General features: G+C 43.1%; 1 protein-coding gene across 1 annotated transcript in view; it reads left to right on the top strand.

Moving 5' to 3' along the window:
* Positions 1-3,016: 3,016 nt before the first annotated feature.
* Positions 3,017-15,783, top strand: part of UNC13D (unc-13 homolog D) — a 68,584-nt gene continuing 55,817 nt past the window's right edge. Inside the window, exon 1 of the mRNA XM_066587930.1 lies at positions 3,017-3,266. The gene's annotated coding sequence lies outside the window, so the exon portion shown is untranslated. The remainder of the gene's footprint in view (positions 3,267-15,783) is intronic.

Consider the following 15,783-nt stretch of genomic DNA (forward strand, 5'->3'; position numbering starts at 1 on the left):
ACCGGTTGTGCCAAGATGACTATGATGTTCATATGCTCTAATAAGTGACTGGAATGGAAGAACAGCAGTCATCTGGCGGACCTTCTGCTACTCTGTTATTACAGGACAGCTGTTCGTGTGATGGGCTGTCCTGTAATACTACATGCCCTGCAGCAGTCACAACTTCCTCTAGCAAGGCCAGCTATTGGGGCGATCAGAGCCCTTGTGCATCTTGGCACAACTACATAAGTTCCTACTTTACAGAGACTGAATACCCCTGGTACAAAATATTATTTGCCACATCCACTCCAGTTTTACTTTAGACACAGCATTTCTTGCAGTGGATCCTGCAGCAGTGCGGGCCCTATTGAAAGCAATGGGAGAAACTCTGCAAACCTGTGACAGCCGGACGGTGGATTCCCTTCATCCCCGAAGTGATGCGAGGCTGTTTTCATATGAAGAAGCCTTGCGCGTGGCACTCCGCCACCGTCCCGAGCGCATCCGCCATGTAGAAGAAAGAAGATCCAGCCTGCACGGAGGAGAGCCCCGCAGTGTCCGGACAGGTAAGTGTAATGTATTTTCTGGCCTCATGTCTGCGGGCCGGGTGGAATCCGCTGCAGGATTCTGCACGGGGAAACAGTGCAGGCCCGTGGACATGAGGCCTAAGGGTGCAAGCCAATTCTGCTTCTATAGGCCTTGTTCGCACTGCATTTGGTGTATACATTCAGCCTATGCTCTGGCAAATACTCCTTACACATACAGTGACCTGTCTATAGACCTGACTGACAACAAAAGTTTGCCCTTTTGTGACCCTCTGGGCTGCAATACATTATTATACAGTACAAATCACGGGATAGCAGTATGTAAATTATGAAGTGGCGTTACCTCAGGGGACATCTTAGAAACGTCCACTCCTCTATAAAGTGTGAAGAGTTATCTTTAGAGTGAAGGTGAACACTGACCAGCATTTTCATGGCAAGGTGATGTGAATGACTAAAGTTCAAATGATAAGTGATAGTAGGTGCCAGATGGATGGGGCTCTCTGTTTCGAAAGTTGTATGGGACTATAACTTTTTTCGATACACAGTGTCACGTGTGTACGTGGAATACGTCATAGAAAGCATTACCACCCACAGTGGACAATGCAAGAGTGCCTATTGATCACGACTGATGGCATTGGGCTAGAATTGTCCACGCAAACATACAAGCAACTCCAGCAGAAATCACATCCACTTTCTGTGCAGGAGGCCCCTCATATATATCCCACAGGTCAGTGAGGTGGCCTTTAGCTTCCATGGATTATGGGAACAGAAGACCCACCAGACGCCTGTTATCACCACAACATCGGGCACAGTGCCTCACCTGGGCTTGTGTGATAGCTAACTGGACCCTAGAGGACTGGTAACATGTGGCATGGTATGACGAGTCATGGTGTGAATTGTTTCAGGCTGCTGGTAGGGTTCATGTGTGGTGCAGACCCCATGAAGCCATGGACCCCAGTTGTCAACCAGGCACTGTCCAGGCTGGTGGTTGTTCCATACTGGTGTGGAGTTCTCATGGCATGGGCTGGGTCCACTGGTCTGTCTAAACACGTCATTGACCAGTGCCCATTACATTTCACTGTTTGGTGACCATTTGCAGCCCTTCCTGGACTTCATGTGCCCCCACAATGATGGGGTATTCTAGCAAAATAATGCACAGTGCCTCTGGACCCAAGTTCCTATGAATGTTGTTGCCTGCACATTTGCCCGACATAAGTCTAGTTGAGTATTTATGGGATGTGGTGGAGAGGTCCATTCGCACCTGAGATCCTGCACCAATGAATGCCACGGAGCTATGGCTATCCAGACGGAATGGCTCAACATCTCTCCAGACATCTTCCATCCACTTGTGGAATCAGTACCACATTCAGTGGTACTTCACTGGGCTAGAGGGAGTCCTACATGATATTCATTCATATTCAATGACTTTTGCCATATCCATGCAAAAAGGTGCCAAACTAGTTTAAAGTGAATCTTTAAACCATATAATCTGATTTAGGTCCAAAATTCTGTAATGATTAATTTCTTGACCTGAACTCCATTTCTCTTCGCAGAAGAGTCACTCAAATCTGCCTTCGTCAGGGCTAAAGTACACTTTCCTTACTTCATAACAGCGGTCTCCCAGGACTTGGAGAGATGCGGAAAGCGGATCCCTGCTTCTCACGTGCTACTCTTCAACTTTGCTGTTGGGTTTTACTCTCTATCTCTTACAACGGTAACAACTAGAGATGAGGGAACGTACTCGCTAAGGGCAATTACTCGAGCGAGCATTGTCCTTAGCGAGTACCTGCCCGCTCGGAAGAAAAGATTCGGGGGCCAGCGTGGGTGAGCGGTGAGTTGCGGGAGTGAGCGGGGGGGGAGAGAGGGAGAGAGAGAGATCTCCCCTCCGTTCCCCACCGCCGGCACCCGAATCTTTTCTTCCGAGCGGGCAGGTACTCGCTAAGGACAATGCTCGCTCGAGTAATTGCCCTTAGCGAGTATGCTCGCTCATCTCTAGTAACAACACAAAATTGAAATCCATGTTCCAGGGTCTACCGGGGGCCAGTGCACCATACCATCATGTAGCGCATCCATGGCTTCTTATCCAAGTACACTGTTGCTATTTCAATACTGGACACCAGTACTGAGATATAGCGCTGGATTAGATTTTTTGACTACACCCTGTATAATATTTCCTGTGCTTTATGTGATGACCTCTCCTTTGGGCCATTGAGGCCATGAAGGATAAGGACCTGCACTATGATGAAGGAAACCTTGCAGAAAGGAGTGTTCATGTTATTATCCCATATAATTGCACGGCGGAGCGGTTTTGCAGCACCTTGTGTAATTAGATGCAATGCAGGTATTCTGGTTGGGAAGCCTCTGTGTATTTCCCACCATGCTGTGTTATACTATTTCATAACAGCGGTCCGTTTTATGCTGGGAGTTATGCAATATTGCCACTCCCTGCCAAAAAACCCTTCTTCCCTCTACATAGATCAAGGCGGCTATGTGTCTTCATCAGCAGTTCCTATTGCAGGGATCTTCTATCTGTGGCTTCACAGGAGACGGCCTGAGCGGGTTCACCAGCAATGCAGAGCTCTGGCAGCGTATCTCTTATGACACACAAGTCCCATAGCTGTATACAGTGTGACACCATCACTACAGCTTAGTAAATGTGGCCGTGTGCGAGTCGTCTCCTTTAAGGGCCAAAGTCCACATCAGTCCATAAACTGCAGCAAAGCCAAAATCCTCGTCAAATAGCAGGTACTGTACATTTACTTTCTTCTATCTTTTTACTGTATCTCATAACGTGTGTATTTTCCAGGAAGCGACAGGTACAGATACAGGTGTTATCGTCAATATGACTAGTATTACGTAAGGCAACACGCAGCTCAATACACCTTGCACACAAGTGAATCATTACTTGGCACTGTTGTCATTCCTAAATGACAAAGTTGACTCTGCTACATCTTTATATGGAATAAGTATATAGTATTATTGGGATTACAGCTGAAATGTAGAAGATGGTAAGATATAAGCATATCACGCAGACATCAAATGGTGGGAAATCTTTATTAATTGGGTCATACCATATCTTGCATCTCTTCTCAAATGGGGAGGTTCTTATAGTCTCACAAGCAAAATACAAACACAATGAGCAGCCAGTATTTCCGTAAAAAGCAAGTGTCAGTATCAATGACCCTCTGTATTAACTGTATCACAAATTATATCCATAGGATAAAGGGTAATAAATGAACAGACCATGCACATTTTAGGTATATAAGAAGGCAGAGGGTCTTTGGACCCTTTCAGGTTGGCTGCAAAAAGTTTTCCCCACTCATTTACGAGTTTTACAAAGTTTCATACTTGTATCTCTTTTCATTCAGAAGTTATTCAAGGTGGCTCTGACTTTTGTATATCATATCTTTTAATTTTTTTAATAGTTTTTCAGTATGTGTGTTAAAATGTTGGTTGCCCATGATTTTTGGATAAGTTGTCCCCCCAAAAAAATCTGATGCGTAACACTGGCTCTATTGGTATGCCACTGAAAATTGAGCATATCAGTGGAAAAGACAAAGACTGGGCAAGTTTGTTGTATTGTAAAGCAGTGTTTCTCAACTTTTTCAAGGTAGGTAACCCCTACATTTCATGAAGGTATCACCAAGACTATGATCATATACTGTGCATGAAAAGCATGAGGACAGTGTAGTTACCCACTGGCATGTGCCCTGTTTGGTACAAATATCAGTGGTTTAAAGCCCACAGTTGTGTCCTTCCTTACCTTCTTGCCCATTTCCATAAGTTTCAAGATAAGTGGGTTGAGATCACCAGTTTCAGAAAAGAAAGATCTTGCCTTACTCAACACCTAATAGAGTAATACATGTTTTTTCTTTCATAGTTCATCATCTCACTCCACTTTTTTTGGGATATCTCGAAGCAGGCAAAAAGTTAAGAAAGAACTTAGCTTTACTTTCCTACCACCGGCTTATGCATAGCCAGAGGCGCACATAGTATATGAGGGTTGCTTTAACTAGGATCCATGACAGGGGCATCATTTTCAGAAAGTGATAGGGGGTAAACCTTCCTACATTGAGTGTACCAATCTAGAGTCAGTGGTCAGCCCAGGTGTTGTGGCAGTACAGGTTAGTACAGCGGGCGTCAGTACTAGAACCAGAGGTCAGTCCACAGGATATCCAGCTGGACAAGGGGAAGTCATGAAACTTGCACTATGGACTAAAGTGTTAAAACAGCCTTGGGATCAGGGGCATTGCTAAAGGCTCATGGGCCCAGGTATAAAAGTTTATCCTGGGGCCCCTCAACTTCTCTTAACCCCTTAACGCAGAGGCGTAACTCGAAGCTCCTGGGCCCCATAGGAAAAGCTGTAACAGGGACCCAACTATAATGCTTTATTCGTAGTACTGGGCTTCCTATATGGAAAAAGAGAGTATCCTCCTGGGCCCAAGTGCAACCGTATCCCCTGCATCCCCTATAGTTACACCACCCATCACCTCTCAGTGATCCATGTTCTCTATCTATAAGAAGGGATTGGCAGTATCATAGCCCCTTGGAAAATTTAAAATAACCAAAAGGGATTCCTAACAAAAAGTAAAGTAAAAAATAAAATAGCAGCAAGGTCTATATAACGTGGGAGATTAGACACATATTTCAGAAGAGAATATAGAAGGTATAATAGTAAACAAAGCACAGGAGCGTGTCATGATGGGAATTTTTTAAATGGGTTTTTAAAAAATATTCTAGAGTATCTGGGTGGAAAAGTCCCAAACTGTACATACACTTCTTTATGTTGTTTAGAGGAAGTCGCTCTTGTCTTCTGTCTATTGTGTCACTCTGTTTTCCTAATGTGTGGGTTTCCTGCATGTTTTATGTTGTGTACTGACAATTACACTTTTTGTCAAACGCAATCCAGCCCCTAAAAGGAATTTTTGTTTTTCTGCAAAACTCGGCATGAAGGCAAATATGCAAATGATGAGAATTGTGGTGTGATTTAGATCAACTGACTTGTCACTGGAGGCTCTAAAAGTAGTTCCACCCTTGGCCTTTAAAAAGGCTCTCGGAGGCTCCTTGTGTGACCTCTTTTCCCGCTTATGTAGAGCTTGTTGACCACTAGACGTCTCAACGGTACAATAGGGATTTCACCCAGTTAACAGAGTTTGGGAGGGGGCGTATTATTGGTATCGGCTGGATGGCCATATTTACGAATTGTCCACCTCCATGGCTGTTCTGACCAGACTGTTACGAGGTGTTGGGACCATTAGATGCGTGAGGCACGTCTACAAGGGCACCAGGCTCAGGATGTCCTCAACAGACCACCAGTAAAGAGGATCGTCTGATCATCCGACAAACCCGAGCAGCTCCAATTGTTTCATTATCTGCCATCCAGGAAATAGGTGGCTCATCGTTACACCCCTGTGTCTGTCAGAACCATTTCCAGGCACTTGGCCGAATGACATTTGGTCTCATGGTGCCAATTATGTGTGCTGTTTTTGACACTCATCCAACGTTGCCTCTGTTTACAGTATTTTTGTGAACCACAAAACTGGACTGCTACTGAGTGGAACCAGGTTGCCCTCAGCAGCGAATCAAGGTTTAGTTTGGGCACTGACAATGGATGTGTTTTTTGTCTGGAGACCTGGGGGTGAGTGCCTCAATCCTGTCCCCATTGCTAGTGTGATGGTCTGGGAGAACCATCGCATACAACAGTCAGTCACCCCTAATAGTGGTATGAGGGACAATTACAGCTCAGCGATATGTTCTGGACATCCTGCAGCCACATGTGTTCCTCTCATGGCGTCTTCCAAAAGGCATTTCCAGCAGGATAATGCTCAGCCGTACACCCAGGAATGTCTCCACAACATTGCCACACTTCCACGGCCTGCCTGGTCACCAGATTTATAGCCAATGGAACATGTATGGGACCATCCACTTCTATTTTTATTAAACTCTGACTGCATGATAATTGGATGTGTCGCTCATAGTAGTGTGCTGAGGTAAGCCAAGGGTACTTTTACATGGGATGACTGTCACTCCTCTGCTTTTACCTTTTGCAATAGTCGTTCAATAAATGGAGGCGGAGCACACTGTAGATCTCTTCCAGCCACACACCTCTATTCACTGTGAACAGGTAGTCGTTCATAGATAAACGTCTGCCTGTTTTTGCTGAGTGATAAGTCGCTCACTAGTCGCTTCTTTTCAGGGGTTTCACCTTACAGCTATCATTAATGTTTTATTATCTTTGTGTAAACGTAGTGCTGTTGACCATCTAGCTCTTAAGCAGTTTAGCAGCAATAAAACCAGCACACAGCTGTCTGTGTGCTGGTAACATCCAGAGTTCAGCACAGAAGAGTTCATAACCCACCTCGCTGTCATAAACTCACGGATGCCGGCAAATCTCCCGGATGTCGTGTTCAGGGAGTAAGAACACGGGAACAGGGTGATGTGAGAATCCATATATCTGGTCTGAAGTCTGTTTTGAGGGAACTCTGATGTAAAGTCCTTACTAAGGGGGAGTCAGATCTGAGAGTCTGTATTTATGGGGTCTGGTATGAGTATTTGTTTAGGAGGTCTGTTCTACGGTAGCAAAGTATAGGGCATGCCAATTTATGCATATTTTTAGACTGTCCATGTTGTCCATTCTCAAAAGTATGAATAAGGGTTCATTCACAAAGTGTGATTCACTATGATATGAATTTCCATCCCGGGGTTCCATCTGATTCCCCAAAAATGGTATTCCGGCAGAACCCCCAACAGAACTGTAGACTTTAGTGAGTCAAATAGCACCACAGACTTTAGCTAGTTATTTTTGGAGGACCGAACATTGTATTTGACAATACTATCATGTCTTCAAGAAAAAAAATGGAAAATAATGGAAACCATGTCAAATGGAGACACCTTTGGACTCCATCCAGGGTTCTGAATGTCCTTTTCAAATCACAGGATGAAAAAGTTGGGGGCAGAGTATATCACAGTGAGAACCCAGCCTTATATGGGGCGCATTCAGACTCCATACCTGGGGCAGCACCACCTGTAAATACAGCCCTGATTATCGGACAAACATCGCATCTTTAAAGCCATTTTCTACAACCCGACTGCTAAACTCTATGATGTAACTCTATAAATCTTTAGCTTTTCTTATGAAGTTCGTTTCATGTTTTCCTCTACATTTTTATCTAAAGGTATCTTCTGAATTCTGCTGGTTTCCAGTAAGCGTAGTGCAGTGGAAACTTATATTACAGTTAGGCCACTTTCACACTGATTTGTCAGCCGAACTAGGGGGAAAACACATAGAGAAAAACTGAAATGGAAAGATTTGCACCTCCTCCGTGTTTTATACCCACTTCTGGTTTTAACATACAAATACCGTGTTTCCCTGAAAATAAGACAATGTCTTATATTAATTTTTGTTCAAAAAGGTTTAACTTTTTTTCATGTATAGCTGCCTGGACACTATTTAAATTGACTTTTTTAATTAACTGTTAGCAGGGCTTAATTTTGGAGTAGGGCTTCTATTTCAAGCATCCTCAAAAAGCCTGAAAAATCATTTTGCATCCTCAAAAATTCTGGAAAATCATGCTATGCCTTATTTTCAGGGTATGTCTTATTTTCAGGGAAAAAGGGTATTAATGCGAAACACTGACCCAATTATAGGGTACACAACTCAGATATGAACAGAGGCTTAAACTGAGTTCACACCATTTGGATTTGCTGTCAGAAATGTTGTCAGCATTCAATGCAAGAATAGCGCAGAATGCAGCGATATTGAAGCCATCTAAATAATGGAAAACAGCAGACTTCACTCTGGGGGCCATAAGGTGCACTGGGCATGTGTCTTAGCAAAGCGGTGCTTTACTTTACAAATGGGAGTCACAATGCAGATGTGAATAGAACCTTCTACAGATAGAACTCAGCTGTTAAGTCACATGCCTGGCAGTGGAGTAGAGATAAACTGTTCTGTCTTTAGAAGAGCAGCCAGCACACCATTATCTTGGCAGCTATCTACATAAATGCAGGAAAAACACAAAACAACTCCAAACAGTGCAAAAATAAAGTATTTGCAAAGTCACTGAACTTTGTGTTGAGACATAAACGGTGAAATGTTGCTAGGAGTAGAATTATCCTTTACCAAATCTTTACCATTTTTGGCATATACCCTGTTTCCCTGGATATAAGACCTACCCTGAAAATAAGCCTTAGCATGATTTTCCAGGATTTTTGAGAATGTTTGAAGAATAACCCCTACTCCAAAGTTAAGCCCTAGTTACAGTTAATAAAAAAGACAATATAAATAGTGTCCATAAAATAAATAAATAAATAAATAAAACTTTATTCCCAAAACAGTGAAATTTTGGTGAAGAAGAGAAAAAAGAAATGTCTTCACCTATTCTATCAAGGTATTTAGAGTTGAGGGGAGTCCTCCCTTTGGGACAATAATAATCATTACTTGCTGAGTGCCAACATATTGCGCAATGCTTTACTAGTTGGGGGAAGCATAACATACAGTATGAAACTGATGCGCAAAGGGGTGAAGAGCTTACAGACTAGGAAGTAGGGGGTGACCCGATGTATGAAAGCCTGTTCTGTACAGACCGAGACTTCTGAAACTCGCATGAAAATACTACCTGAAAAAATCACAGCATGTTCTATTGTCGTGCGAGTATCGAACAAGAATAGAACATGCAGATGTGCGGTCTCCTGCACAGCACATGGACGGAGTGTCTGCATGCTGCGTGTTGCGAGTCGCACCAATTCAATCGTGTGAATGCACCCCGAGAGGGACTTTAATAAGAATGATTGGTCTACCCACAGATACCCCCCCCCCCCCATTGGGAATAGTTATTTTATCCCAATAGAGCAAGTGGAACAAACAATTGGCCGCTACCTCCGGTACCGCATATCTCTCGGAAAAGCAAAACAACTGAAAATTCAACCTGTCCGATTTTGTTCCTTGTTGGGAGGGATCATGGGTCATCATTAGATAGCTGATGGATCCCACTGAATTTAGTAAGATCTACCAATAAATATCCAATCAGAGTCATAGCTAGGCTTATCTTCACCCGGGGCGTAAATTCAGTTTCCCAGTTAATGTAGCTTTTCTATAGTGTTTTTCCTTTATAATCTTTAAATAATACAAATCTAACTAAACTTTGAAAAAAAGACTTCTGATGTCACCGTGATCAAATATTGATGCGTGGGGGTCTGGGTGCTGAGACCCCACTGATCGCTGAATAGTCACAGTGCTCAGCTAAGTGCTTCTGTTCATTTGTTTTAGTGATCAGTAGGGGTCTCGGCACTTGAACTCTCACCCATCAGTACTTCTGACAAATCACTATGACGTCAAGTTTTTTTTTTTACAAGTTTAGCCATTCTTAACTTTTATCATTTTTTTCGTGTGGTGCAAAAAGCATTTTTTTACTGTTTTACATGATTTACTGCATTAATGCACAGGATGTGCAGAGAACTGTGACAAAGCTCTATTGAAGTAAGTAGGGCAGAATAGCAATTGACTGCACAGTTGGTAGTTGGGAACACTGCTGTACAGAAAAAAAATGGCTGGGGGACATTTGGACTCTCACCAATCAGAAATTCAGAAAGTAGTGCCGTATCCTAGCAACATGCCACCAAAGTACCCTCACTTTCTGCTGTGGGAAAACCCCTCAAAGTAAGTATATATGCATATATTTAAAATATTGAGTGGGTCTGGGAAGTCTTCAGACCCTTTCACTTTTTTCACATTTTGTTATGTTGTGGCCTTCTGCAAATTAAAAAGATTTCTAACATTCTGTTCTCACTTTGTTATTATGGGGTATCCAGTGCACAAGGCCACAACATAACAAAATGTAAAGGATCTGAAGACTTTCCAGACCCACTGTATGTAGGGGTGTGTATATATATAGCCTCTGTCACCGGGTGCCCTTTAATAGTTGAGTAGGAGGGACTGATACCTAGACAAGAATAGTTAAGTGTAAAACGAGAACATTGAGACAGGATATGCCAACATAAAACCTCATCACACTTCTGAACAACAATAATTAGGTGTTGAGACGGATTCCACAACCCAACCATTCTTATATAATCAGTATCAAGTTCCATCTCACCACATCTATGTAAGGTACCCACTAGAGATGAGCGAGTATACTCGCTAAGGCACATTACTTGAGCGAGTAGTGCCTTAGCCGAGTATCTCCCCTCCGTTCCTCCCCTCTCTCCCCCGCCGCTCCCCACCCCCCGCCGGCCCCCGAATCTTTAGAGACAAGCGGGGAGATACTCGGCTAAGGCACTACTCACTCGAGTAATGTGCCTTAGCGAGTATACTCGCTTATCTCTAGTACCCACCAAAATGACTGCTTGGTGGAACCTGCTATCCTCTCTCTTATATGGTGTCTGGAATGATCTGTTCTTTTGTTAGTAAAGAGATGGAATTAATCTAAGGTATCAAGACTATAAATAACACTTTTCAAAAAAGTATGTAGAATGGTTTTGAACCACCAACTATTGGCTAAAACTTTGAGTCCCATCCAGCTCAATTGTGGGTGCTGGATGACTGTAGGACTGACCATTGTAATAATCGACCATACGAATGATAATTGCTTACAGCTAAAGTCTTCAAACAGAGTTCTTAAAACTATTTAAGCTTGAGATGAAACTTCAGGCAAATTTTCCTAATCAGTAAAGTTGAGCAAATCTGTTCATGTAACATACTAGGGCTATTATTTCTAGCACTTTGATGCCTCACATACATGTTTTCTCTGTACACTATTAGTTCTTAACATCACAAGAAATAACACAATAGCTACTGGTTTCTATAGAGAAAGTTTTGAAATGGCACACTTTTCTCTGACATCACTTCCTGCTCTGCAGCAATTGGTTGAGGCTTCACTTCACAGGCTACCTGTTCTGCCTGCCTCCTGCATCCTGCATTCACTTCGCAGATGATACTGAGAGCTTCCAGATGATTACACGGGTTTCTGGTCCAAATGCAGAAGGAGGCAGCTTTAATTGGGAAGAGGGACTTCAATATTACCTGTATTCCAAGTACTTTAAATGTAGCGGGGGAGAAAGAGGAAGTCTATGAGATGAAACTTCAGCAAATAGCTGTAGAGCAAGAAGCGATGTCAGAGGGAAGAGGGTGTCTTCTGGAACCTTATCATATAGAGCCCAGTAACATGTAGCCATTCTGTTTTTTTATGTTGCTTTAAAAGACCACCCTGGTCAGGGGCGTAACTATAGAGGATGCAGGGAATGCAGTTGCACCCGAGCCCAGGAGCCTTAGGGGGCCTATAAGGCCTCTCTTCTCCATATAGGGAGCCCAGTACTATGAGTAAAGCATTATAGTTGGGGGCCCCATTACAGGTTTTGCATTGGGGCCCAGGAGCTTCAAGTTACGCTTCTGATCCTGGTTATTTATTTTCATTCATTATGTAACTATTAATCCCCACCCCCAGTATATATAAATCAACTAGTATTACTTTGCTTAGTTATTCCTTTCTCTCTGCAATTTCCTGGAGCCCTCCTCCTCAGGTGGTCATGTGATCCCAATTCTGGCCAGTTCAGATTTACTTGAGTTTATGTTCTCTCAAACTAGTACATTTATCAGTCAGCATAACCACCTTGTGATGATATTACATGGAGTGTACCACAAATACTCTTTACTGATGATGATCACACAGCTCTTGTCACACAGTTTTAATAGAGGTGATCACAGCTCATCCTCCTGACTGTCTACTTATGGTATGTAGCATATTTAGGTGAACATAGAATACAGATGGTAAGCACAGTGTTTTCCCTGTAGAGAAAAGGTACAGACTCTAGCCTCTCATGTAATTCTGTGCCAATAGATCATGCGATTGCTAGCACAGAATAGTGAAAGCAGAAATCTCAGTATCAAGATGGTGCCTGATAAGCATTTGACAGGAGACTTCATTGTATACATAGGAGACTTCCAAAGTGTGACAGACAATCAGATGTGGGGTGCAGAGATGGAAAAACTTATTTTCTCTGGAGTGGCGTTTTAAGGACCTATAGTCTACAGAGCACCTTGGAAACTTACATTTGAAGGGTCAGAGTGAAAGAATTAATAGTTCTTATATCTTACATGACTGTCACATTCATTTGATCAATTATGAAAACTTGCCTAGAGTTTAACCCCTTAAGGATCAGGCTGTTTTGGTCCTGAAGGACCAGACACCTTTTAGAGAGTTTCCATGTGGTGGTTCTACTCTCCTACTGCTAGATTGTAGGAGCAGAAGCTTTACTCCTGCGCAGTACTTCTGCTATTGGCTGGGATTAAAGCCCAGGACCAAGCTCATGTAATGAGCATATATTTACCGTGCTTGGTCCTTAAGGGACCCTAATACAGCCAAGGATTGAACAATGAATGATAATTTGTTTGCTTATCATTCATTTCATGCAAACATGAAAAGGATCATTGGCTCGTTCGCTGATTGTTTGGTTTAAACACCGATCGTTTAGTCGTTCTCATTCACTTACTGGAATGTAGCTTACAAGGTATAAAGTAGACCTCTGTATTAGATCAAAGATACTGTATGACCATAATCAAATTAGTGCTACATCATCAGTTTACAACCAATTACTAATAAGAACAGATAAAACAACCAAAGAAAAAAACAAATGTTATAAATGCGGTCCTATTATGCTGGTACAAGTGCTGACTGAAGTGCAAAGGGCCTGTTATGTAATCCTAACCCAGAGGTCATATATACTTAGCGTATTTCTGGCCTTAGCACAAAGTGTCCATACAGTTATGACATGTCTGCAGTCTATGATTCCTCCCAATCACAATGGAAGGGACTATACAGCCACATGTGCTAAGCCACCGATTGGGAAGCATTGATCTACACACAGATTGAATGTTTTTAAGTAATGCTATCTTGATGGGTTGCTATTAGAGATGAGCGAGTATACTCGCTAAGGCTAACTACTTAAGCGAGTAGTGCCTTAGTCGAGTATCCTCCCGCTCGTCTCTAAAGATTCGGCTGGCGGCGCGGGTGACAGGTGAGTTGCGGCGGTGAGCAGGGGGGAGCGGGGGGGAGAGAGGTATCTACCCTCCGTTCCTCCCCGCTCTCCCCCGCCGGTCCCCGCCCCCTGCCGGCACCCGAATCTTTAGAGACAAGCGGGCAGATACTCGACTAAGGCACTACTCGCTCGAGTAATGTGCCTTAGCGAGTATGCTCGCTCATCTCTAGTTGCTATCTTAATCGCTCTTAATAGGCTTCTTCTCTGGTTTCCTGTTGACATGTTATTCTTGTTTCTTCATCATCGAACATCGTGTGTGGGCTAAGTTTTGATGAATACATTTGGCTATGAGATATAATATTGCCATACTGGATGGGAAATTTTGCACTTGATTACTTACAATTGGCATCTGTGTTGAGGATGGTCAGATGGGCCAACAGAATCACTGTCCTATCTACAACAATTTTGGGACCATGATACTTTATGTCCGGGATCTTGATACATATCTTTCCTAAACTGGGTTGGTCTTCCACATAAACTAGTCACCCCTCCCAGGTACAAAATGTAGGAGGAAACCACTGGGCAAAACTGACATGAAAAAGGACTTGGGAGTCTTAACTTTAAACTTAATGGAGCCAGGCTTGAAAAAGACTACACTAGTCGAAACGTTGCCTGTATATATTTTTAATATGGAGCAATAAAAGTTGTTTTTACTATAAATCCACCATTGATGCTGCCACGTCATGTATTTTCCCGGATTTCATACTATGCGACGCTCCCCCTCACTTCCTCCGTAGGCTTCCCCTAGTCAGCGCTCCCCGGCTTCCAGTTCCCAGCGGCCTGGTCAGGTGCGTCGCCACTGGTCAGGTGAGACCACTACAGGAAGCTGGGGAGTGCTGACAGCGGGAAGCCTTCGGAGGATGTGAGGGGGAGTGTCACACAGTAGGAAATGCGCTGCGGGTAAGCTGATTCCCAGTCAAAATCTGCACCAATGGTACTCCACTGCTCCAGCTTGGGAAAAAAACCCACGGTGCTCCTCACTGTCTATTTTGAAGGGGAGGCAAAATCATACATTGTGATAAGCCCCAACGCCTTTACGATAAATAAGTGAGTTGCAGTTTGGGCACTCGGTCTCTAAAGGTTCGCCATCACTGTTATAAGGCTTGTTAATAGGTCTGACATTGACTTGTAGGAATGCTGCCTTCTAATAGGTGGCGCTGTAGGAGTATTGTTCCATCTTTCCATTAACATATTTCCCAGAGGAGCATGGATGGCCTTATAATTCCCCCACACGCCTTCTCCCTAAGGAGAAACAATACCCTTCCCGACCTCTGAAAACTTCGAGTGACATTCATTACCCTCAATTTATGTCTATTTTATCCAGACTGCTGTGTTTGCTTTATATAATAGACTAGGTCATGTGGACATGTAGATAAGACTCGAGTGACATTCTGTTTGCTATCATGGAAAGTCATGTGATCCAGTAATATAAAGTGTCTTGTGGGTAATTGTACTTCTTTTTTCCCCTCTTATCTCATTTGTACAGTAATGTGCAAAGGTTTTAGGCAGGTGTGGAAAAAATACTGCAAAGTACGAATGCTGCCAAAAATAGAAGCGTTAATAGTTTATTTTTGAATCAATTAACAAAATCCTAAGAGAACTAACAAAAGAAAATCTAAATCAAATCTAAATTTGGTGTGACCGCCCTTTCCCTTCAATACAGCATCAATTCTTCTAGTTACACTTGCACACAGTTTTTGAAGGAATTCAGCATGGAGGTTGTATCAAACATCTTGGAGAACTAAGCACAGATCTTCTCTGGATGTAGCTTGCTGAAAGCCTTCTGTCTCTTCATGTAATCCCAGACAGACTGGATGATGATGAGATCAGGGCTCTATTGGGGCCATAGCATGGTATTCTTTTCTAATGCTACTCGAACATGGGTGACTTAAAAGTTGCGCCTGAGATTCTAGGCGCAACTCACATCAGACCGCACTCGGACATCGCGTCCGTGTGCTATCCCTTGTGCTGAACACTGCCCATTGACATGTGCTATTCTTGTCCGTTTTTTCGAACGTAGCTTCAGCTAGTGTCGCAGTTGCGTGTACATTACACTCGTGTGCTTCACCACCCATACACATTCAATATCTGCAAACATGCATAATGACTTTTTGTACTAACCGCATAAAAATGCAAGGTTCTTAGTGCACGATTTGATCAAATCCATGTATGCCCATCGGCCACGTCAAAGTTTGCTTTTTGTTTGATTCCAATTGGTTGACCTTGTTTA

This window comes from Eleutherodactylus coqui, chromosome 13, assembly GCF_035609145.1.
Source record: "Eleutherodactylus coqui strain aEleCoq1 chromosome 13, aEleCoq1.hap1, whole genome shotgun sequence".
NCBI classification, from domain to species: Eukaryota; Metazoa; Chordata; class Amphibia; order Anura; family Eleutherodactylidae; genus Eleutherodactylus; species Eleutherodactylus coqui.